The sequence below is a fragment of the Lonchura striata genome, chromosome 9, assembly GCF_050655825.1.
Source record: "Lonchura striata isolate lonStrDom1 chromosome 9, ASM5065582v1, whole genome shotgun sequence".
In the NCBI taxonomy this organism is placed as follows: Eukaryota; Metazoa; Chordata; class Aves; order Passeriformes; family Estrildidae; genus Lonchura; species Lonchura striata.
Window position 1 is genome coordinate 4894091 of NC_140711.1, and position 23697 is coordinate 4917787.

Genomic DNA, 23697 nt, shown 5'->3' on the forward strand with positions numbered 1-23697 from the left:
TTCCATAGCCCTTGTCCCTGGGCCTGCTTCATCATTTCTGTTTCAGGCTGAAGGTTCTTTTCTAGTTCAGCTGCATCCTTTTTCACATGGTAGGAAAACACAGTCTTGTTCTGTCTGTACATCCATCATACTTACTAGGCTCATATTTGCTTTTCTCTTCTTAATTCTTGTCACTCTCCTTGCTTTTAGACAGCTAGGGAGCAGTGAGCTGGCATTTTTATCCAGCAGTCTCCTTAACTCCCAAAGCTGGATTCTGAAATGATCAATTTATAGCCCATCACTGCATGTGTTCAGCTAGGATTAAACTCTGGGTGCCTGATTTAATATTTTTCTGCCTAGGTTTCATCTGCCTTTTTATTCCTCACAGGTGTAGCAAGGTCTTTCTTCAGCTCTTTGAAATATTCTGTCTTTCCTGTCTTGATACACTGGTGCCTTTGAACTTGGTGTTTACTAATTATGTATTTTCATATGGGCTGGGAGTGTGTTGCCTGGGAGAGACTCCAGTACAGCTCTGTGTGCAGTTTCCTTGTGCCTTTGTGCTCCTAAGAAAAACAACCATTTGTTATCTGTGTACAGAGCAGTTATCCTTCCTCTTCTCCACCACTGAAACCATTTTTTTGAGACAGATTTTCTTCTGGATCTGGACTTTTTGCTCAGAAAACAGAGTTGCCCAACAACACGGGTGAGACTCTCAGAATTCATTGAATGGTTTGGCTTGGAAGGGACCTAAAGGTTATTTTATTCCACTCCCTGCCATGGGCAGGGACACCACCCACCTCCCACAGCCTCCCAGGTTGTTCCAAGCCCCAATATCCAGCCTGGCCTTGGACACTCCCAGGGATCCAGGGGCAGCCACAGCTTCTCTGGGCACCCTGTGCCAGGGCTTGCCCATGCTCACAGCAGAGAATTTCTTCCCTATCTACCTCTTTTCAGCTCCTGAATGAGTTATAAGATTATTTTCTGGGCATGGAGGGAGAGAAAGGATTAACTTTGTTGCTCAAATGCTATTTTCAAGTAGGGAAGTTTTTAGTTTAGCAAGCATGAAAGCAAGTCTAAAGAAGAGGTAAAAAATATCTGTTTCTCCTACTTATGCTTTACAGGTTGCCTGTGCTTTATCTGCTGTTTGTACATCATATAAATCCATCTGCCAAATAAGTAGATTGGAGAATGCCAACTTGGATCAAAATAGTCCACAAAATTTAATTTAAACTCCCTAAGATGGATAATGTTCACTACAGGTGCAGTAAAAAAGCAAACACGTGGAGCTAAAAGTGTCAAGATTTTCTCAAGCTTCTCAAGGAGTTTCTGATCCCCTTGATTTCACCCCCAGTGCCCACACACATGCTGGCTGGTTGTGCAGAGCTGCTCAGAAAAAAGTTGATCAGTAGCTTATGGCTAAAAAATAATGCCAGTGTTCACTGTGGACAGAGCTGTTTTCCAAGCCATTTTACTTCTAATTTCAGCAAACATAACATTGATTCACAGGGTAGTATGGCTAAACAGTTATTGAAAAATAGCCTATTTGAATTATTTTCTCTTGGAATTGGGAGTGAGTGTCTTACAAGTCAGGTGGTGGTGGTGCTCTGTTCTGATTGCACGATTTAAATTTCTAAAGGGAGGAAATGAACAACTGAGAATAATGACCATCAAGGTAATAATGGGGATTCTTGTTCTTACACAAACACCCTTTCAGCTCTGGAGAAAGGAGCCATTTCCCTAACATTTGTGGAAACAAAAAAAATGGTTCAGTTGAACATTCATGAATAATAATAAGGCATGAATATTGTCTGTAACAGCTGTTGGGTGAGCACTGACATGTAAAGCAGCGTTTGGAAGAGTTCACTTCTTTGTTCAAGAGCATGAAGTATGTTTAAAAATACAGCCACTGAAATAGTAAAGCTGTGGTGTCCAGCAGCAAAGACCAAAAGCTGGGGAGCGTTGGAGGGTTTGGATATTTCCTTCATTTCTGCTCTGTCTGGGACACACCTGCACACAGGCACGGCTGATGTCTGCAGCACACAGAGCTCTGCACTGGCTCCTGGGGTGAAAAACACATTCACTCTCCTGTGCAGATTTAAAAAGTTTAATAAAGGACAGTGGGAGACAAGGACCATAGAGTTATTATGGCTGGGTGCATCTTGGCACTGAACCAAGGGCATCCTCTTACCGTGGGGTACCCCTTAAATACCTTCTCCCTTACATCAGCCTGTTGCATATTCATAGGCCCTTAGGGATAGTAAACTTTTCCCCGAACTAGTTTACATGTTCCAAGAACTGTTTAGCCTGGCTCCTCCTCAGTCACACCTTTTTAGAGTGTGTCTATTCCTTGTGGTTTTAGTCTTTAGTTGTGGTTTTAGTCCTTTATTATCACCTCATTATCAGTTTTATTATTATCACCTTTATTATCAGTTTTTGGGCCTTGGTCCACATTGCCTTCAGATAATAAATGCTGATAGTTGGCAGATCTGTAGCAATGTCCTCATCCTCATCCTCATCCTATGTTCATTGGATGTTATCCCATCCAAGCAGGCATTTTAACACAAGCACTCTTATATCAGCTATTTCACTGAGCTTAATTAACAGCAGAAATAAAAACTATATAACAAAGTTACTTTAACACTACACATATAAATTTCATTTTAATATTTGCCAAAAGCCAGTACTGTACTATGTATCTATAACACTGTCAGTGAAGCTCTAACAGCAAGGAGGAAGCTTTGTAAAATATTTGCAGTTCCCAGCTGGGGGGCTCATTCTCAGGACAGCAGAGATTGGCTCTGGTAGTGCTGGTAAAGCCACAGGATCAGGAAATTCCTAAGCACCTCTGGCTGGGGTGTAAGGAATGATACAAATCTGTGAATCATCAGTGGTCTTTCCATTGTTGGATTTTGGTTTAGTTTTACAGGAGTAGCACAAGGGCAAACAAACAGGGCTTAGTGCCAGTTTCATTTAAGAGCACCTCGTACATGGAAGGCTGTGGTGAGTAATCAGTTTGATTGCATGTGCATTCAGTGCCCATCTAGTCCCTTGAAATTCTGTTCCCTGGCTGGCCAGGTGAGAGCCCAGAGGATGCTCAGCAGCCTCTTGGTCAGAGGAGGCAGCAGAACCTGCAGAACCCAGTTGTACTGTTCCACCTGGGCTCCATTCCTGGAGGACAGGGCAAACCTGCTTTTTGGTTATCAGAATCTGAGGTATTGATGATCCCAAGATTGTAGAAAGTCTCTGTCTGTCAGCCCCGCTGCCAAAGCAGAAGCCATAATTGGTCTGTGCTGGTTCCAAGGCTGTTTATTCTGTTGATCTCTCACATGTTCTGCTGCCCTGCCCAGCTCTGTCCTGCAGGGCAGCGTGTGGGGCTCTGCCCTCAGTGGGATGTGACAAACATTAAATACCAGAAACTCCCTGGGCTGGATTTACAAGAACGTGCCAATATCTGTCACCTACGTTGGACAGTGTGTCCCCAGCCTGAATCAACAGAAAAATGCCAACACCACAGTGAAACATGGAGGGCATGAAGAAGGAGAAAAAGGACAAGACACACCCAATTTCCTCCATCTTGTCCCCTTTGGACCCCTAATCTGGAATCCTAAAATTTTACTTTTGCACTTGTGCTACACTTAATTATTACTCATATTACGCACTTAGAGTTTGTAATTCATCCTGTAAGATTGAAAACTCTTTTCCATGGCCAGAGATCACAGCCAGTGTCTCTGGGGGCTCTGTCCAGGGGGGTTCCTGACCCCTGCCAGGGTCCCAGACCTTCAGTGCAGCCAGAGGGAAGCCCTGGATTCCCACATTTGGTGGCTGTTGAATGCATAGATGAGCCTGGTTTTGTGAAGCTGAGAACTTGCAAATGCCTTATTTTCTGCTGGACAAGGCACAAGAGTTTACTTCTTACAGCCACCACCTTACTTACAGAGTAATGTGTGGAGAGGTAACTTTTCTTGCCAGAATATTTTCTCAAAGGATTGGTACAAAACAAATGATTTGGTATTACAAAGGGAGGCTGATTTCTCCCCTCCACCCCACCATTCATGACATGGTGCAGTTCAAGCTTGTTACCTCCCCATGTAATCTGCTCATTTTCCCTTGTCAGGGAGGCTCTCAGCTCTGTATTTACAGCGAGAGGATTAGGCTGGCAGCTCTCCAGTAATGCTGCAAACTGCTCCATGAGCCCTGATTCGGCTGAGGTTGTCAGCACTGATTGATTTTCATGGTTGACAGCCTTTGAAATGGTTTCAGATTGTGATTTCTCACCGGGTCTGATGTGGGGGAGGTATTTTTATTATCATTATCAATAGTAGAAATAGTATTATCTGGATATTTGTGCTAGTAGAGATTCGGGGCACAGACTGGCATGAGCAGTTGGTGTCAAGCTTCATGTTGGCAAGGAATAATCTCATCAGGACTTGCACTGCAAAATGGAGCTAGCTCATGGCCTTTCCAAGGTAAATTAAAATTCACCATAAATGTTCATATTTTTACTATTTTTGCCATTGTAGCTTAATGATAAGCACTCTGGGATTTGGGTTCTCACGGACAATCCATTGGGGTTTGTAACTTTTAAAATTGTATGTTTTTAGTTTGATATGTCACCAGAAACTGAGGGAAAAACAAAAACTCTCCAACATCTCTTCAGTGTTAGAGAATTAAGGCATTGCTTTATTCTGGCCAGGATGTTGTTCTGGGCAGGATGTGCAACAGGAATCATTTAATCCACACATTGCCTGGGTTGTGCAGTGAAAATGATTCCATCACACGTGGCTCTTTACTAGATTTTTCACATAGACAAACCCCAAAGAAATTCTCAAGGTCGTTGGTCTTAAATTACACAATTCTTAGTATTTGATCTCCTGTTGATCCCTTCACCTCAGATGCTCACTTATTTATTCAGATTTTGATTAATTTCATTTATTTAGATTAATTTTATTTAGATTAATTCTTCAGTTCTCTTATCAGTCTTTTCTCAGACAGGGCAAACCAGGGGATGATGTTTGGGGTTGATGTTCAGGGTTGATGTTCATTAATGTTTGTTCATGGTCCCTTATCTGCTGTGTTTTTTCTGGCTACTCCCAACCTGTTGATGTTGAGGTCTTCAGGTCTTGACTGGTGAAAGAGTCTTTTGGAAAAAAATTTCAATTCCTTTCCCCCTGAGCAAGCATGAACCTTGACCAAAGTTAGTTAAAAGCATTTTAGAAGTGGTATCATTTCTAACAGGTGGAACAAAATTCCATGGGTTCCAAAGGTGTTTTAGTGAGGTTTTGGGAGAGCAGTTTTTGAACTGCTCCTGCTGAAGAAAGGCTCTGCAGGCTGACAAAACCTGCAGGGTGGCTGGTGTTGGCAGGCACAGCACGTCTGTGCTTGATTTGAGCCCACGAGCATCACAGAACCACAGAATGGCCTGGGATGGAAGGGATTTTAAAGAACTCCCAATTCACCCTCCTGCCATGGGCTGGGACACCTTCCACTCATTCCCCATCACATCTTCAGGCACACAGACTCAGCTTTTTCACTTGCCTTGGTTTTGCTCAGTTTTATAGCAAGCAGGTGTTTGTTCCAGTCGTGGCAGTCTGGATGTCACTTTGTGTGGCACCTGTCTGTCCAGCTCCCTTTTCAGTTACTTGCAGCAATCCCAGCTCAGGAGCAGTCAGATAAACCTTGCAGACACTGCAGAAAACACACAACTCTGCTGAATCCTCCAAACCTGCACCCCAACCCTGCTATGAAAAATAAAAACCAACATTTTATTTTCCCCTGCTATGAAAAATAAAAGCCAAAACTCATTGAAGACATCTCATTGAAGATATCACTGAGGTTTATTTTTAACATCTGAAACATCTGTCAGTGTTGTGCTATGAAGACAACATGCCCTAATGCTTTGAAATTAACTTTGTTACTGTTAAGGATAGCAAAATAAATAAAAGCACCCACACAAATAAAAACCGGGCAAAAGGATGTCTGTTAATAGCATTGCTCTGAAAAACATTCTCATCTTTATGAAAAATATATTACTCATGAAAATAGGAAATCAGTGGCTAGTGAGAGGAAATTTCAGAGCAGGATCACTCTGCTCATTTTTGTTTGAAGGGATACCCCTATAGCCAGAGAAAAAGGTCTTTTTATGTTCAGGCCTGAAATATGCTACTGTTCATGCAATATTTCTTTTTTCCTACAGTAAAAACATTAAGAAAACATAATTCCAGATGACCATTGTAGTTTAGGGCTATAGTCTTTAGGATCAGCATGTAATGTGTGCCCTGTATCACCCCCTGAGGCACACCAGTGGTAAACCTATGACCTTACTTCAATAGATGTTTTCCAAAGCGCCTGTGGACCAAAAATCCCTTCTGCAAATATGTGTAAATACATCCCAAAGACCAGCCGCCCCTTCCTCCAAGCTTTTACTGCTCTCTGGATACTGAACTTGGCAGCGAGATCCTACCCATGGCTCTCAGAAGTGGTGAAAAACCTTGAACAGGGCAAGGCAGGCAGAGTCCTTGGCAGCTGCTGACTCCTTTTCAACCAAGGAGACAGCTGTGGCCTGGAATTTCTTCCTTTTTCCCATGCTGCCAGGAAGGATATTTAGTAATAATTTGGCTACATTTATACAGCCAGTATTTCTGTTGACATCACAGTGCTTTTACAGGAGATTTCTTACATGTAGAGAATCTCAATTTGGCTGCAGGTAGTTCCTTAATTGATATACTAATCAGTTATAATATTAGATTATACTGTAGAATATATATTATAATAATTATACTACTACTATATGTTATATATTAAATATATATAATATAATAAATATATAAATAAATATATTGTATAATATATAATATAGTTATATATATATTGTAATAATTATACTATTAGTTATAACTAATAAATATCAAGTCCATCTTCCTCCACCTGATGGTTTTGAGTGGCAACCCAGTGGTAGAGCAAGGTGCTGTTTTCACCAGTGCTTGCCTGTCAGGGACCAGCAGAAGCTACAATCTCAAGATTGTATTTCTATAAAAAAGAAAAGTGCTTGTCTGTAGTGTGACATATGGTTAGAATCTGGCCACTTGTTCCAAATATCTGTGATAACCTTTAGGCAGCTTCAACGCACAGATTGTCATCTCACACTGGTCCTGGATTGCTTTCCTCATTTAAGGAGGAGAAGCAGAGCTGAGCTGTATAACCCTGCTGGGCACACAGAGGAGATGGGCAGGTTGTTAGAGTGAAATCACACACTTGTCTGCTTTGGGAGCCACAAAGGATTGCTTGCAGGTAGTTGGACTGTCCTTTTTCAAAGGTTATACGAAGGGACTCTCATTATTTGTTCTTTGCTGGATTTCAGCAGCTCCCTGTGGGGTGGGTCTGCTGTTCAGTCACGGTATCCTGGAGCTTTGGCACTTGAGCAGTCACTCCCAGCTCAGCCAAATGAGCTGGGCCAGGTTCTACTTTTGCACACTGAGAAACTTCCCTGTACCAGGTACAAAATTTGGTAAACATGCTGTTTTGACAAGTTATGGTCATGCCTGTGAATGTGTCATTAAGTTACTGACTTGTGATTCTATGGGTAGTTCATTTCTTGGGAAGATTTCAGAGAAGATGCCTGTCACTTCTCTGTAGAAGTAGTACTGCTTAAATAGTCAAATCCATCCTCTGTCCTAGTATTCTGAGACAGTAATTAATTATTACTCTTCGTGTCTTTTATTAATTGAAATAAATGCTTCCTTCAAAAAAAAAAACCTTTCTAGCACATGATTTTTGTAATAACTCCACACACAAAATTGATCCCTTTTACCCTGCCTGTGCAATAGATAACAGAGAGGGTGTAGGTGTGGTAAACTCTTCTTAATCTTAGTTTAATTCCACATACTTTTCCCTGAACTGAATGATTGCACATGAAAAGGCACAGCCTGCTCTGCTTTTTGCTGTAGAATCACAGAATCATTAAGTTGGAAAAGATTGCTGAGGTCATCCAGTCCAGCCATTAACCCAGCAGTGCCAAAGCCACCTCTAAACCATGTCCCCAAGTGCCACATCCACACATCTCTTTAAATCCCTCCAGGGATGGTGACTCCACCCTGCCCTGGGTGGCTGAGCCACTGCTGGGACAGCCCTTCAGGGGAAGAAATTTTGTACTGTATTGGTGACAGCCTTTGTTTGTGTAGATTTCAGGTCTTTACTCAAATCAATTTTGTCTTTCGCATTGGTCTTTTCTAGACATTTTGAGTTTTTAGATGAGAAGATGTCATCAGTAATCATCCAGAGGACTGACTTAGCCAGTGGAGCACTTTCAGTTTTCATTGCTGTCACTTGGAGCTGTGTTCATCCTGTCTGTGCAGACTGAGCACAGTGCTGCCCATCACGTCATCCAGATCTTGTTTCTGCAAGGCTGATCCATCACAGCATCGCTCAGGGGTCACAGGTCCTTGTGGGCATTTCAGTGCTTGTCTGCTGCTCATGTGGTTTTGGGACATCAGGTCTGGGGCAGTTTTGTTTAGCCAGCTCTTTTATGGAGCTCCCTGTTTAATTTTTCACTTGGGAAGCTTTGTGTGTTGGTTGGTTGACAGTAAAGGTGTGCTGCTGTATTCCCCCTCAATTCCAGAGCCCCAAATGCCAGGCAGAGTGCTGTTGAGCCCCATGGGAGTTACTTACCCAGGAGCATACAGGAGTTGAGCCCAGTATCATTTCTGTGCTGTGGAAAGATCATTTGAGGGTTTTTTCTCTTCTGTTTATTTTTTTTTTTCATTGCTTACTTGAGGTCAGTATCTTCTTATTTGTAGTTTTGTATGATTTTAATGCCCTAATACCAGGGACTTCATGAACCTTTCATTGAAAATGTAGATAAATTCTCTCTTCTTGTGTTTATTTATCTGCCATACAATCAATATTGTTTAAAGTAAAATACTGTGGGTTTGAGCCCAAGGAATATGTATGACTTGTGGCTGTAAAATAGATTGAGCTGGTGATATACACATTTATCTACTATCTAAAATCTGTCATATAGTTTGTTTGTTAAGATTATCACAAAAATACTCTGTATTCACCAGTTTTAAGTATCAGGAACAGGAAGCAAGAAACAAAAGAGAGAATTTTATCTTTGGACTCCACCTAAACTCCATCACAAATATAGAAGTGTCAAGGTCAGTTGGACCGACATGAAAAAAGTGCTTGAAATCTAAGGCTTCAAATGAAAGCCAAATGAAATTCAGTTTGTCTGCTTTGTCCTTGTGTGAGTGGCTAATAAAGCATATGTATGCATTTCTGATTCCTCCAAAGAACAGTTTTGGCAGCAGTTATGCCTATCAAGAACCATTTGTGTTTCCCTGCTGGCTGAAGGGATATAAAGGAGAATGGTGAGAAATAAGCTCCTGCAGTGATCTTCACTGTCAGACCCCTTTGTGTTTCAGGGACAATGCCAGATCTTTTGCAGGGAAGTTTTCTCCCACTTGTGTATCAGCCCCAATCAGAGAACACACCCTGAGCTGGGTGTGGAAGAGTGGAGTTTGTCCCTGGAACAGAATCTGCTGTCTGCTGGCCTTTTGCAGGTCTCCGTCCTGGAACATCTTTTATTAATTTTACCAGCTCTACCTTCTGCAGAGAATCCTCTCTGATGAACTAGTCACATTCACAGATGCCACAGAGCTCAAATATTTCTTCATGTAAGGAGTATCTATCCCATAGTGGACTGAAATTGGCTATTATTTCACCTGCATGACCAGACATGTTGCAGAAGAATTTTTGTTGTGCAGGTGGCTGGATTTCCACAGCTTTGGCCTCTAGTTAGTCACACAAATGATGTAATTTTTTTGGTTTGACTAGGCTTGAGGAACCTGGAAGATGACACAGCTCTGGTTTTGAGGGAAGGAACATGTCGAGCTGTATGTGGTGCATGTACTGCCAGCAGGCTGATCCTAAATGAGCAGAACAACCACAAACAGTCAACAGCCAGAGTTTATGTAGAGTAACTTTTGCCAGAGAAATCCTATGGTTTTACTGCTAATTCAAAAATTAGTGGCTGCGAGGAATGCAGTTTCAAGGCAAACATAGATATACAAGAAGGAGAGTGATTTATAGAGCTAGAACAGGAAATGAAGGAAGATGTAAGCTTGAAAGGATAGGAGGAGGAAGGAAGTGAAACAGACTGACAGTGAAATCGATTAATTTCTTAATAGTTCTCCCACTGAATGGGTAAAGCCCAACTGATACAAATAATACTGTACTGTAGGGACAGGTTTGTCATGGGAGAGACACAATATAAACTCATTTAGCCTGTTTAACGTGTAACCTTGTTTTTTGCACAGGTTTGGGAGTACTTTTCCCAAAAACGTTTTGCTGGCTAACTGTTAAGCTGTGAAAGCCCTGTTACTGATCAAAAATTTGGAACTGTTTTTCTTTTTTTTATCATAGCCAGTTCAATCTGCTCTGCCAAAACAAGCACCCACTTAACTTGATGGGGTGACAATTGTCACATGTTACATTCTTCATTACTCTGTCCAACTGCAGAAGAACATGAACAACTCAGGATGGTTACCCAGAGCAGTCAGCACATCTTTAATGCAGGATGATGCTCTGGTCATTGCCATGTATCCCTCCTGATTGAATCTTAGAAGGAACTGCTTCCAGAAGGAGCAAAACCAGCAGCTGCCTGGCCTAGCTTTGAACTTGAAAGTCCAAACCTCACATTCCCACCAGACTTCAGGCAGGTGCACTACTGAGCTGCCTCGGGGTGCTCTCTGTTACAACATGAAAATAGGGCTGCAAGGGCTGTGCTGGGAAGTGCATCTGTATTTCCTTCATGCCAGGGCATGCCCTTTGAGAGGAGCACTTGCATTATTGGATAGGCAAGATGGATGTTGTATTTTAAAAGTCTGGGAGAAACTTGCTAATATGCCCTTTTCTTTTGGAAATGCAGCTCTTCAGTTTCTAAGTAGACAGGTGTGGCAAGCACATTTCTCTCCCTCTCAGGATTTTTCATAGAAGTGCACAGAGAGAAAGAAAGAGAAAACAATTTCTATTTCTGCTCCTTGTTTTTCCTATGTGGAATGTGTTTAGAGAATTGTTTACCTGGAGTGATTGCTTGGTTGGATTCTGGTGAGGATTGTTTGAGCCTGATGTTCAATCCAACCCACCTGGGGCTGGACTCTTGAGAGGGTCACGAGTTGAGTTAGAGTCAGAGAAAGTAGTATGCAGTTTTAGTATCCTCCTTTTATATAGTATATTAATATATTTTAGCATAGTTATAATAAAGAAATCATTCAGCCCTCTGATTTGAGTCAGACATCAGCATTTCTTCCCAATGGGTTCGCCTGCATTCACAATAGACAGGTATGCTAAAACACACTGCTTCACTGCTCTGCTGCTTTGTTGGGTTATTTTGCTTCATGTTTTCCAAAAATTGAAACTTTTCAAAATCATAAGCTTTGTTATATTAGCTTTTATTACTTATTTTTCCCAGAGTAACTTATGTCAGCTATAACAATAAATTAATAATCAATACAAGTTTGAGTTCTGTATGAAAACCATGAGTGTATAAAACATGAGGTAATGAACTTCACATAAATTGACATACTTTTCTTAGGGCAAAGATCCATTTTGTATGTGAGAGAGAGAACAAAGAAGAGGATCAGAAACAGAATATCTTAAAGCCGCACTAGGATTTAGTTGGAAAAACAAAATTTCATATTTTAGAACTGCCCAAGAGCTTTCAGCTACTGTCTTGGTTGGAAGACCTAGCCCAGAGGGGTTCTATTTTAGTTTGGTTTTTTAAATCACCCTTTCCTATGTTCTAAGTAGTTAAATGTTATCTCTTTTCTGAAATTAGATGAACTGGTGTTTGTGAGGAGGATGGAGCATATTCTCCATTCCTGCTCTTTGGCAGGGCACAGTAAATAGCAGCCTTGGTCACTCAGCTTCTAAGCTAATGTAGCAGTGAATTTTTTTTACAACTGAGAAGCAGACAGATGACATATTAGATTAGTCTGCATTCACTCAAATGCCTTATTTTAGGCAACTGGAAGACAATATATTGAAATAGCAGCAGTGATGAAAGTCTAGAGGTATCATAGTTTCACAGACAGATGATACCTTTTGTTGCCCTGACTGATCTGCATGGGAAAGCAGGACAAGCGTTTGATGAGAGTTATTTAATCAGCTGAAATATCAAAGCACATTCTCTTATCTCTACATTGTGCAGATCATGTTTTCTAAGATTTTCATGATGATTCAGTGGTTCTTTAAATACTCATGTTTAAATCAGCCAGTGGGAATGAAGAATTGCCTTTTCTCCTACAGAAAGGTGAGTGTTAAGAACAGACTCACCAAGTCTGCTTGGGAGATGTCTGAAAGGTTTCTTTGGTGTGTGTTTTTTGAGCATTTCCAGAGGAACTAGTTGAAATTCAGCCACTCTTCATATGCTGGGCACTGCAGTGAGGTGTTCATTTTAAGTTGGTGCATGGATTCAATGACAGCAATGTAATTCTGGGATCATGAACAGGAAAAGCTCCCCTGCCTCCTCTTGGATGTTTGGCCAGTCAGCTGCCAAATGCATTTTCCTGGCATGGCAAGAGGATGTATAGTGCATTCCCATCTCAGAAAGTCAGTCAGGCTGTATTTTTGTATTATTGCAAGAGCTCCCTGCTGCTAAATCTATGGCAAAGAAGAGGCAGTGTCCAGGCAGGAATGTTTAGCACTTGATACAATGATGGCACAATTAGCAGCAATCTGTAATGTGTCTTTTCTTGTTTTCAAATTTAGTTACTCCTAGGAACAACCACTGAATGTTTAAGATCTCTGAAGTATATATATATGTGTGTATATATCTATATATAAACATATAATGTGTAAGCAAGCAGTCCTATATTTCACTGCATGCATTCATTTTTCTTTCAGTTCCTATGTTTGAAGGGCATATAAACATTGGATCCCATTAAGTACTGTTTAAGCTAAGAAATGGAGTTGACTTATTGTCACTGAGATGAGAACTACAACAGGAAATTTTTTATTAGCTCAGAGCAGAACTTTGCTCAAATCCCAAAGCTCCTTATCCTTCCCACCAATATTTTAAAGGAGCAACAGCCACTTGGAACAAGTCTGTCTCAAATCTCTTGTACACCTCCTGTTTGTTAGTGTTTATGGTTTTGTACCTGTTTCCCCATCTTAAAACCTGTTTCCCTGGTGCATAAACACCTGCACAAACAGCAAAGTGGATAGGATGTAAAACCCAGAATCTGCTCAATGCACAATACCCAGAATGAACAGGTGTGTAATGAGCCAGCTTCTGTGTAAGCTCCTTTTACAGTCTCTGACTGGTGCTGCAGTGGGGCTTCTAGCTTCTCAGCTAGATCTCTGCATTTTTACTTTATTTTGTGAGTAGGGAAAGAATATATGAGTTTTTCCCTTATCTTTCATTCACAATAATCCAAGGGAGCTGGAGTGACTTTTTTAATAAATGAAAATATCATAATTCTATTCAAATTAGCATGTGGTTTCATCTACATGCTGTTTCACTAGATGGTTGCATTGTTGTGGTCCCTCTTTGTCCTTTCTCCTCAATGTTATTTTACATCCTCCCCTTCCAAAAAAGTGTAGGATATGTGTCCATCCATGCTTGCTTGCCTATAGTAGAGAGAGAAAGGCAGGAGAAAGGCTGCTTGCCATGAAACCATCCACTGTGAAAAACAAAGGCTGGAGAGAGCTGCTGAGCTGCTCCCAGCCTGTGGTAACAGTGATGGTCAAGGTAAGGTCCATGTCAAACAAAACCTAAAATGCTCCAGTGAACGCTTTTCATCTCACTCACACAAAAGTCACTTTGGCCTGGTGAAGTGGATTTTGGAAACTGAAATGAAAAAGAAACCCCAGAGGGTTTTTCTCAAGCCCTTTCTCTCATGATTCTGGCAGATGAGGCCTTGGAGGGGACTTGAAATAAAGCCTTGGAGACTGGGCTGTAACAGGAGCTCTTGCAGCACCTGTGCACATCAGCCAGCCCTGAAACAGGGCTCTGAGGGGATGCCAAGAAAAACATCAGGAAAAATATCAATAACTCTCATCTAGACAGTTGCATTTCCTAAACCAAACCAGCATATGCAAAAGGGATTGCATCAGATAAAAATCCTTGAGTTAGGATGCCTGAGCCAGACTTACCAGAAGCTGTGATTTCCTGGACAGAATCCATTTTCTTCAGCCTGGTGTCAAAGTAGTTCCTCTTCTTCCTCAGTTCTTTTAAATCTTGTACATGACAGCTTTTACTGTCTCCTTCAAAGTGGGCTCTTCCAGTTAAATTGCTTCATTTAATTCCTGGTGTGCTGGTCAGGAAGCTTTCTGCAAATACCATTTGTTTCTTAGTCTTCCAACATGGAAAAGGAGTTTCATAAAGCTTGGAAGAATGAGGCATGTAAAAGAATCATTAAAAACAGGCATATCAAACATTCTCTGTGTTTCCTATCAGCTTTAATCATGCTTAAAGACTTTTGTAATATTGTCACAGCAAGCAGAACTGATATAATTGGATTTCTATCATAGAAATGGTAGGAAATTAGTTGGAGTAGTTGAGTGCTGGGTGAGAGAACCAAAATCAAATTTTGTAGTCACCTTTGTGGCCAGGTACAGCATTGTTCTGTCTGTGCAGTGCCTGCTCCAGTGCACTGAGCTGAGCTCCATCCAGGTGAATTGGAGAATTTGTCCTGCCACTCCCTGGTAAGAGATTTTCACTGCCCAGGTTCTGAGTGCAGTCCACAGAACCAGAATGTGCTTCAGGTTCCAGGTATCCAGCAAGTTTCCAAGTCAGTCATCTCAGGTACATGTTTAAGCATGAGTAAAACTATTCTGGACTCTTTTCTCTCTCTCTCTCTCTCTCTCCCTCCCACCCTGTGGGAAATGCTCTTTTATATATTTGTTTTGGTTTGCTCATACAGGGAATTTAATTACATGCTTTGTTTTCTTTTCAGTAAAAAAAAAATAAATGTAGAAATAAGAAAGCATTTAAAGGGCACATTTCTGATATAAACAACGCTTTTAGATTAGGAAACTGTCCCAGATTCATTTCAGTTCCCAAAAAGTGGACCTACCATATGAAAAACTCCCCTATTTGCCTTCTCTTTGCCCTTCTCTTTGGTTATTCTTTTCCCAACTGTTCTCTGCTTTCCTGGAATAAGAGTAATAATTATGATGTCAACAACAATTATGTTATTTCCCTTTTTTAATGCTATGAATGACCCTATCTATCATATTCACAGTTTCCACGATAAAGAATATGGAATTGGAACCAGTTTGTGTTATAGAGTGGGGTGGGAGATTTTTCCCTTGGGCAGCTCCCATGCTTTTTCCAAATTAAATTTAATCCTATCAAATTAATTAAGGACAGTTTCTCTTAAACATGATCTGATCCAGCTGCTTAATGGAAAGGCAAGTTAGTTTTGTTAGACTAAAGGAAAGCAAACTATTCTTTCCTGGCCCTGTGCCATGAAATGAACACCAATACTGGCCCGGGTTGTAAGACATGAAAAGGGGGACACTGGCCTTTTATACTACAGTGCTCAGAAATAAAAGCTGTGAGATTTTGTAGATTTTAGACATTCAGAACATTGAACAAGGTAGGCTAACCTGTCGGATATTGCCATATGTTGGCATTTATTGCCAGGTACAGCAGACTGCAGGGGACAGTCCCAGTAAAGAAGGATCTTCACATGACAAAATGTTTCATGGCACTTGGGACAGGCAGATGTTCTGAAGCATTAAATATGGTTGGGTTTCAGGATTGCTTTGTGAAGTGCAGTGGTGGCTCACTGCTGTAAAATGGGAGCCCTGGTTTAGGGCATTGCAATTCAATTTTGGTGCTTCTGTGCTAAGGCATTCTCTTCCTCCTTACTTTCTATTCCTCCTTACTTACAAGGGGTGGGGAAAGGTTTTCCCCTTACCTTACTTACAGGGTAAGGAGCAAAGCAGGAGTAGGACAACTATCAGACTGTTTTATGAAATCATCCTTTAATCTCAAGGCTGTTAGCCCTTGAGGTTTAACAGGAAGTTTTATCTGATAGACTTGAGGCAGGATTTTACATGTGATTCATCCATGCCTCTGGAACACCCTCCTGCCCAGGCCTGCCAGAAAGGCAGCATTGTTATCAGACATATCTGAAGCCTCCTTCTAGGTCCCCCATGGCTGGACAGAGTGTTGTCATCTGAGCTGTGAGTGACTCCCAGTGCTGTTTTTAACTAAGTTTCCAAGCAAGCAAGATTTAAATCAGTGTATTCCTCTTGAATCCCTGACCAAAGTATGTGGAGCAGAGAAGTCTGGCAAATTCCAGCCAAAGAGGAGCAGTTATTTAAAGAGAGGAAGGTCTACAACAGTTAATGAAATCAGGCAACAGTGTTAAAACAGGGGCAATAATCTCACTACAGTAAAGGCTATGATGTATTACTATATAACAAAAAATAAACACCACATTTACTTACATAAATAAATATTAAACATTTATATTTAATAATATAAATTTTGTATTATTATGGTTTCCAATAGGAGGAGTAATGCAAGAAAGTTGAAGTGTGTGAATTACTTGATCAAGAAAAATTAACTGCAGTCTTTTTGCAGACTTACCATTGGACTTAATGGAAGTCACACAAGGAGGCTAGCCCTAGACCATCATGGCTTGTACTGTTATTTAATTCACAATTCTCCTTTTTGCTCAGCATTTCTCCCCTGCCTTAAAATATAGAGAAGATGGAAGATTGCTGTGGGCTTTCTAATGGATTTATTTGGGGTTTTTTACAACTACTGTCAGTTCTAGAAGCAATATCTGAATTAGCTGTCTCGTTAAAATCATTGCTGATGATTCTTAAAATTGGGGTGGGATGCTTGCTGGAGAGGGGAGAAAGGAAGACACTGGCATCTGCTGCCTGTTAAGTCCATTAATTGAAAAGAAAATACTGCTGGTGCCAGAATGTAGAGCCCTGCTTCTAATTAAGCCTAGGGAAGCAATGGGCTGGTTTTAATTGAGAACAGCATCTCCCCTAACAGTGCCAGCAGCTAAAACACACAAATGGATTCAGAGCATGCAGCACATGCAAGGCAGTGGGGACTCTTTATTTGTAGGGTCAGTCCTTGTGCCACACTTGGAAACCTTCAGCACAGCACAGGACCTGGAGCAATAATTGGGTCCCAGTTAGGAGCAGAGTCATGTAGACTTTCCAAAGTCTGAGAGAGGCTGTTTACAATCCAAATTAGCAGTAGTCATTAGTAGTGTCCCTTTAGAAGCAGCCAAGGAAGCAAGAATTTCCTGGTGGCTGTGGTGGCAGGGGAGGAGCTGCCGTGCTCTGCTCGTGGCGGTGTGGGTCCAATTAGCTTGGCCTTCATACTTGAAATGTTTTGTGCCTGGGTCAGCCACAGGCCCAGGCATCACTGCCTGCACCCATTTCAGTCCCTGGTCCCTTAGTTATTCCTATTTAGCAGGACAGAAAAACATAATAAAAATCTCCATCTGAAATGGTCAGCCATTAGGAGTTCTGTGCTGAAAAATGTCCTAAATTACTTTTAACCTGCTTTCTGAAGGGAATGAGGTCTATATGATTGCATCATCTAATTTCATGCTTGTCACTCCTGTTGTAAAAGCTTTTGAATTCACTAGGCAATTTCATCTGGGAAGTTCAGTGAAAATAGGTGGCCAGGCAAAGCAGAGAGATGCACACAAATTAATTCCCTGCTTGAGGGGAGGTTTAGGGGTAGGCTCAGCTGCATTATTAGACATTAATGAACCCACACGGGACACATGCCTCTGCTTCTAGAGAAGCTCTGAGTAGAGCTCCCACTTTTGTTAGACATGGGATAATCAAACCCAAGCCCTGGGAAATCAGCCTTTGTAAGTTCCACTGCTCACTTGCTTTCTTTGATAGGTAAATTTTGCCTGATCAGCTCTGGAAAATCTCTCTTCCTCTCCCCAGAGCAGGAGGCTCATCCTTTCCCCAGCCATCTCTTCCCCCCACGCCAAGGAAAACCTGCAACAGACTTATCCCCCATTTCAAAGCAGCTTTTTGATCCAAATTCACTGCCTTCAAGCCCTGATGCCTGTGTCCCTTGCAGTGAATGTATTAGATGTATGTTGTGCCTTTTTTTCAGAATCTGACTCTTTATCTCCAGCTGCAGACAAGCCCAAGGCTCATGGCTCCAGAAGCAGCTGCTTCTGTCCATTTTGTCAGCTAAAATGTTCCTCCTCCACATCAAACTGCAGACATGAACAGAAGCAAGGTTGGGGACACAGAAATATCTCAGGTCCACTTGTTGCCCTGTGGATGCTGGGCTAATTAATATATTGAGTAACACAAAGAAATCTGAGCTGCTTCTGGAGCTACAGATCTGATGAGGATGTTTCCCTTGAGTGATGGGTGGCACTCTGATGGTGAAGGGAACACCACTGGCTCCCACTCCTGCCTGGCAGAAATGTTCTCTCAGGGTGCCAGCTGCTTACACCTGAGTGCCTGAAACCAGAGTTTCAGGAAACAATTCCCAGCCAACAACAAAGCACCTTTCAGCAGAAGGTGTTTTGGGTGGGACTTGCATCACTGTAGTTTCAAAAGTGCAGTCTGGGAGGGGGCTGAATCATTTCTGCTTGCTCTGGAAGGTAGGAAGAAGTCAAAAGAGACTTTACTATAGTCTGGGACTTCTGTCTGTTAAGCTTAAAGACTCATTTTGCTTTGGCATTAGTCCAGATCATGTAGTATCCTGGCTCATCTGATTCAGGCTATAATGACCTGGTTATGTTTTTGAGCTGCTGCTGTGAGCCTAATTGTGGATTTAAACATGGCTTATGTTTTCATGTTAGTGGTCACTAGGTCCTGTGTGCATGCTGTCAGCCTTTTGTCACTGTACCTGCTGGATTTTTTTCTTGATTGAAATGCTCAATTGTTTTGCTTCTTACACCTTTTTCCTGTAGAATTCCAGCCTGTGATTTGTTCTGAGGTGTGAATTTTCACTTTGATATCTGCTGTAGAGTGAGTTTCTACATTCTGTTCATACACAGATGGTAGCAAAATAGTCAGTGACCAGTAAATTGGCCAAGAGATATGATTAAGGGTGGGGGGAATCAATATTACTTACAAATGGGTTGCATGTTGCAAAAAGTTACAGTCCAAAAAATTAAAGTGTTTTTCTTTTTTTTTTTTTTTCTATGTATATGGGGGAAAGGTCTAAGACCCAGAAAATGAAATTGGTTTGGTATAAGCAAAAATGAAACCTCTACATGAATTTGGTTATTGACCTCTCTGATGAGTGGGGGTTTTTCAGCCTGGAGAAGAGAAAGTTCCAGGGAGATCTCAGAGCCCTTTCCAGTGCCTAAAGAAGCTCTGAAAGAGCTGGAGAGGGACTTCGGGCAGGGGTCTGGAGTGACAGGACAAGGAGGAATGGCTTTAAAATTAAAAAGGGCAGAGTTAGATTGGGTATTGAAAAGAAATTCTTCCCTGTGAGGGTGGGCAGGCCCTGGCACAGGGTGCCCAGAGAAGCTGTGGCTGCCCCTGGATCCCTGGAAATGTCCAAGGCCAGGTTGGACAGGGCTTGGAGCAACCTGGGATAGTGGAAGGTGTCCCTGCCTATGGCAGAGTGGAGTAAGATCATCTTTAAGTCTCTTCCAACCCAAACCATTTGATGATTCTTTGACTTAAAATATTTTGTGTCACTCAGAGTTTAAGTGTTCTCTGAGTTCAGGCTATGCTCTGCAGATGAGGGACGCTCTCCACAGCCAAGACCTAGGATGCCTCAGGGTTTCTGTATTTCTCAAGGTCCAGGCTGCAATGTTCTCTTACCCTTTGACTTCTCCAGCAATGTCTCTTGAGATTTTGTGGTTTATGTGGTTATGCTGTTGCAATTTGTGCTTGGGCAATGACCTCTAAGCAGTTTCAGTTTTTGAAGTAATGTCTTTGACCTTCCAGGCAGAACAGTAGATTGAACTTTATAAACTGACCTGTGTTCATGACTCAGTAATTCTTAACTCTCCTGGGCCCACCACCTGGGGGGCTGGAGCACAGTCTGGGCCTGCTGACCTGCAGCACTCTTTGTAAAGACAGTCAGGAGGCAGACTGTCTGCCATTAAAAACGCCGTGTTCGTGTTTGCCAGAGGATGCAGCTCCCACACTGAACCCTCGCAGAGCCTGAGCTGTGCACTGGCCCTGCCTCATGTTTTATTTGCCCTTCACAGAATGGAAGTCACCTGGCATGTGACACTTGATGGGCTGGACAGTGAGCCTGAGGTCAGGACATCTTGGGGGTCTCACAAGTTTTGCCCCTGGCCTGCTTTTGAGCCTTTGGGCTGTCGCTCAGTTTGCCATTCATCCTTTGTCTCAGAGGGTTGAATTGGGAGCTCTCAAAGGCTCTGCCTCCCCCTCTGTGAGTGAGCCCTACCTGCCTGCAGCAAGCCTGGCTGCTGCTGGCACACACAGTGACAGCCTGGCACTGATGAGTATCTTTTGTTCCTCTTGGGTGAGGTTTGGCCCCATCCCATGTGCCTGAGGGCCCCTAGCACTGTTCCTGGCACTCCTGTGCTCTGTGACCATGGATGGAAGAACAACCTGGTTTGAAGGGTCATTCTTGAATGAAAATGCCCAAATAATTTATTTTCACTGATGTGGCGAATAGGAATATTCTTAGCAAAGTGGTTTGGAATTTCTAATGGAATTGTCTTGACATTAAAAAACAAAAACAAGGAGGATATTGCATAGTTCCATAAGAATCCAAGTAATCCAAGTAATTGGTTAAATAGTTAAACAATTAAAAATTGTTATCCCCAGTAATACTGACTTTTCATTTTCACTGTTGCTCCCTAAACACACACATTCAGTTTCCATTGGGAGAAAACAAGTGTAGCCAGCAGTTGGTAGAGAAACTTTTCCTTATTGATGTTTCTTCAGAGGTGAAAGAATTTTGAAACGGGGTGAACAAGTGGGCAGCACTGAGGTGTCTGTATTGGTTCTTTCAAGGTTACCTGTGGGGCTTGTTTCTAATTGCTGCTTTCTCCCTCCTGTTTCTGTCCTGCCAACATCCTCACCTTTGCTGTGGGATGCCTGGCAGGTAGCACAGTGCTTTGGGGAGCTTTTAGCTCTGCAGAAATCGTTTCAAAAGGTGCTGTTTAAAAATGGGGCCTGAATTCATTTGGGTTGTGCTTGGTGATCAGGAAAACAAGCATGGCTAGCAGCCCTTCCATTTGTGGTGTGTTAGACTGGACATCATCCCTTTCAATTGCCTCCCACTGTGAAAAACAGGTTTTTTTCTCTTTAGAAATTTTTTTATAGAAGTTTAATAAAGGATAAAAGGGATAAAATCCAGCACTGGGGTGCTTGGCTGTCTGCCAAAAGCACACCCTTAACTTAAAACCATGTTCTTTCTGCACTGTTACATTACAGGGGGTACATGCATATTCATAGGCATTTATACATTATTCCTTTGAATTGAGATGTTCTTTTGCTTGGTTTTAACTTTTGACTTGTCTTCATGCCATTTTATAGATTAAGCCAATATATTTTATTTCTTCTTGTGGTTCCATCCTGTTGCTTTTACACTCCCTTATAAATTGGTTTCTGGGTTTTGTCACTATTATGTTATCACTCAGTCTACAAATGTGAGGAACCACCTAATTATCTTATACCATTCCCTGAGATAGTTATATAAAAGCATTTTAAAATCACATAGTCTCTATTTTAGTATTGTGCTATGGCCTAAGATATATTTACCAAATTTACTATTTATATAAGCTATATGGTACATACATAAACTGACAAATTATACTATACTAACAAGCTAAATATTATACTAAAAGTAATTACAAATTGTACTATATCAGGATCTTTGTGATCAATATAACTTGGAAAACAAAAGCTAATACATAAATGCAAAAGCCAACAACTATATTTGTTATTTATAACACTATGCATTCCTGACTCAAGCAGTGCTCTTTCTCAGACAGGCCATGAATTGAAAATCTGCTGCCCTGAATCACTGAGTGTTACAAATACATATTATAATACTGGCTTTTGGCAAATATTAAAATGGATTTTATATGTGTAGTATTGAAGTAACTTTGTTATAAAGATATAGTTTTTATTTCTGTTATCAATTAAGCTTAGACATAGTAGTGAAATAGCTGATATCAGTGTGCTTGTGTTAAAATGCCTGCTGGGATGGGATGACATCCCATGAACACAGGATTTGCACAGGACGTACAGGATGAACACCTGTATAGATCTGCCAGCTATCAGCAATTGCTGTCTGAAGGCAGTGTGGGCCAAGGCTCAAAACTGGAGGTGATAAAAATGGACTAAAACCACAACCAAGGGATCTGCATGCTCTAAAAAGGGAGACCCAAGGAGGAGCCAGGCTAAACAGTCCTTGGAATATGTAAACTAGTTTGGGGAAAAGTTTACTGTGCATAATTGTTTATGAATATGAAACAGGCTGATGTAATAGAAATGGTATATAAAGGTGTTTCCAAAATAGCAGGGATGCTTTGGCTGAGTGCCAAGATGTACCTGGCCATAATAACGTTTGCTCATTGTCCTTTATTAAACTTTTTTAATTGGCACAGAAGAGTGAACGTGTTTTTCACACTGAATGTATTGTAGGGAGAGTGAGGCAGCAGCTTCCTCATCTGTTCTGCTTTTCCTCCTCTTGCCCCGGGCTGAGCCCCACCTGTGCTCCTCCTTGCCCTCCCCTGTGAGCACACCTGAGCCCTTGGCTGGCCCGGCTGTTAGCCCATTAACAGAATGCCAAATCTCCCAGGCCTCCCCTGGCCTTTTTAATGGAGCCCTCTGAAAGCAAAAGCTTTATTTTGGGGGCTCTGCTAGACAATGGGCTCTCTGGATTCTCCTCCAGGGGACAAGCTTGTCAATCAAATTGTCACAGACAATAATTACCCCCTGCTTTATTTGCTCTGTCTGTCTTCAGAGCAGTCAATTAGAGCTGTTGATACAGACGAGCTATTCTCACCAAGCTCGTGTTCAGGCTAATTAAAAGGAACCTGTCAGTGCCTTTCCCTGTAAGCCTGGGGCTCCTGATGGCTTCTCTTTGTGTGCAGGGCAGGAGCTGGAGCTCAGCCTCCCTCCTGCACACAGAGGCTTCCTTAAGGTGCAGCCTTTCTTCTCAGCTCTGCCTGGGATCTGGGGAGACGGAGGGAAAGGAGGGTTCTCTGGAAAAGACAGTCCTGTCTGCCTGCTTTTCCTCAGTGTTTTTCAAATCCATCATGTGGAAAGAGAAGAAGTGCACTGAACTTGAGAATCCTTGAAAGAACTCTGGTGGTAAATAAGTGTTAATTCTCTCTGAGCATAGAGACCTTTAAACAGACAAGTAAGGGCCCTCTTCAGGGATGAAAAACAGTGCTTTTTCCTGCCAAAGTGTTTTGTTCTGACCTTTTTTTTCTTTTTCTTAAAATGACTAGAACACTCAAAAAGGCATGCCAAAAATCTCATCATCTTCAGGATACTGCTGATCTGAAGTGTATTCAGGAAAGTAAATACTTAGACTAGGCTTTTGTTGTCCTGTAAGAAAAAAACTGCCACACTCCACAATTTAAACTTGTTTCAACAACGTGTGTCCTCAGCCATAAAATAAACTCACTGTTACAACCCTGAAGGGGGATTCTGCCATGAATTTACACCTTCTGAGATCCAGTGTATGTGATCTGGTTTGTGGAGAGACAAACCAGATCTTCAGGCCTCTGCTCTCACAGCACCAAGCTATTT

General features: G+C 41.8%; 1 protein-coding gene and 1 long non-coding RNA gene across 3 annotated transcripts in view; one reads left to right on the forward strand and one right to left on the reverse strand.

Annotated features, from left to right (window-relative positions):
• The window catches only part of HS6ST1 (heparan sulfate 6-O-sulfotransferase 1), a 190488-nt gene that overhangs the window by 75539 nt on the left and 91252 nt on the right, over window positions 1-23697 (forward strand). The window lies entirely within an intron of this gene.
• LOC146766581 (uncharacterized) lies at window positions 559-17350 on the reverse strand. Of its 2 annotated transcripts, none has more exons than XR_014957273.1 (2): window positions 14131-17350; window positions 559-5664 (listed from the first exon to the last, which is right to left on the reverse strand). It is a non-coding gene; the product is annotated as an uncharacterized LOC146766581 (long non-coding RNA). The 2 variants fall into 2 exon arrangements; XR_014957274.1 differs by having other exon boundaries at window positions 559-5717.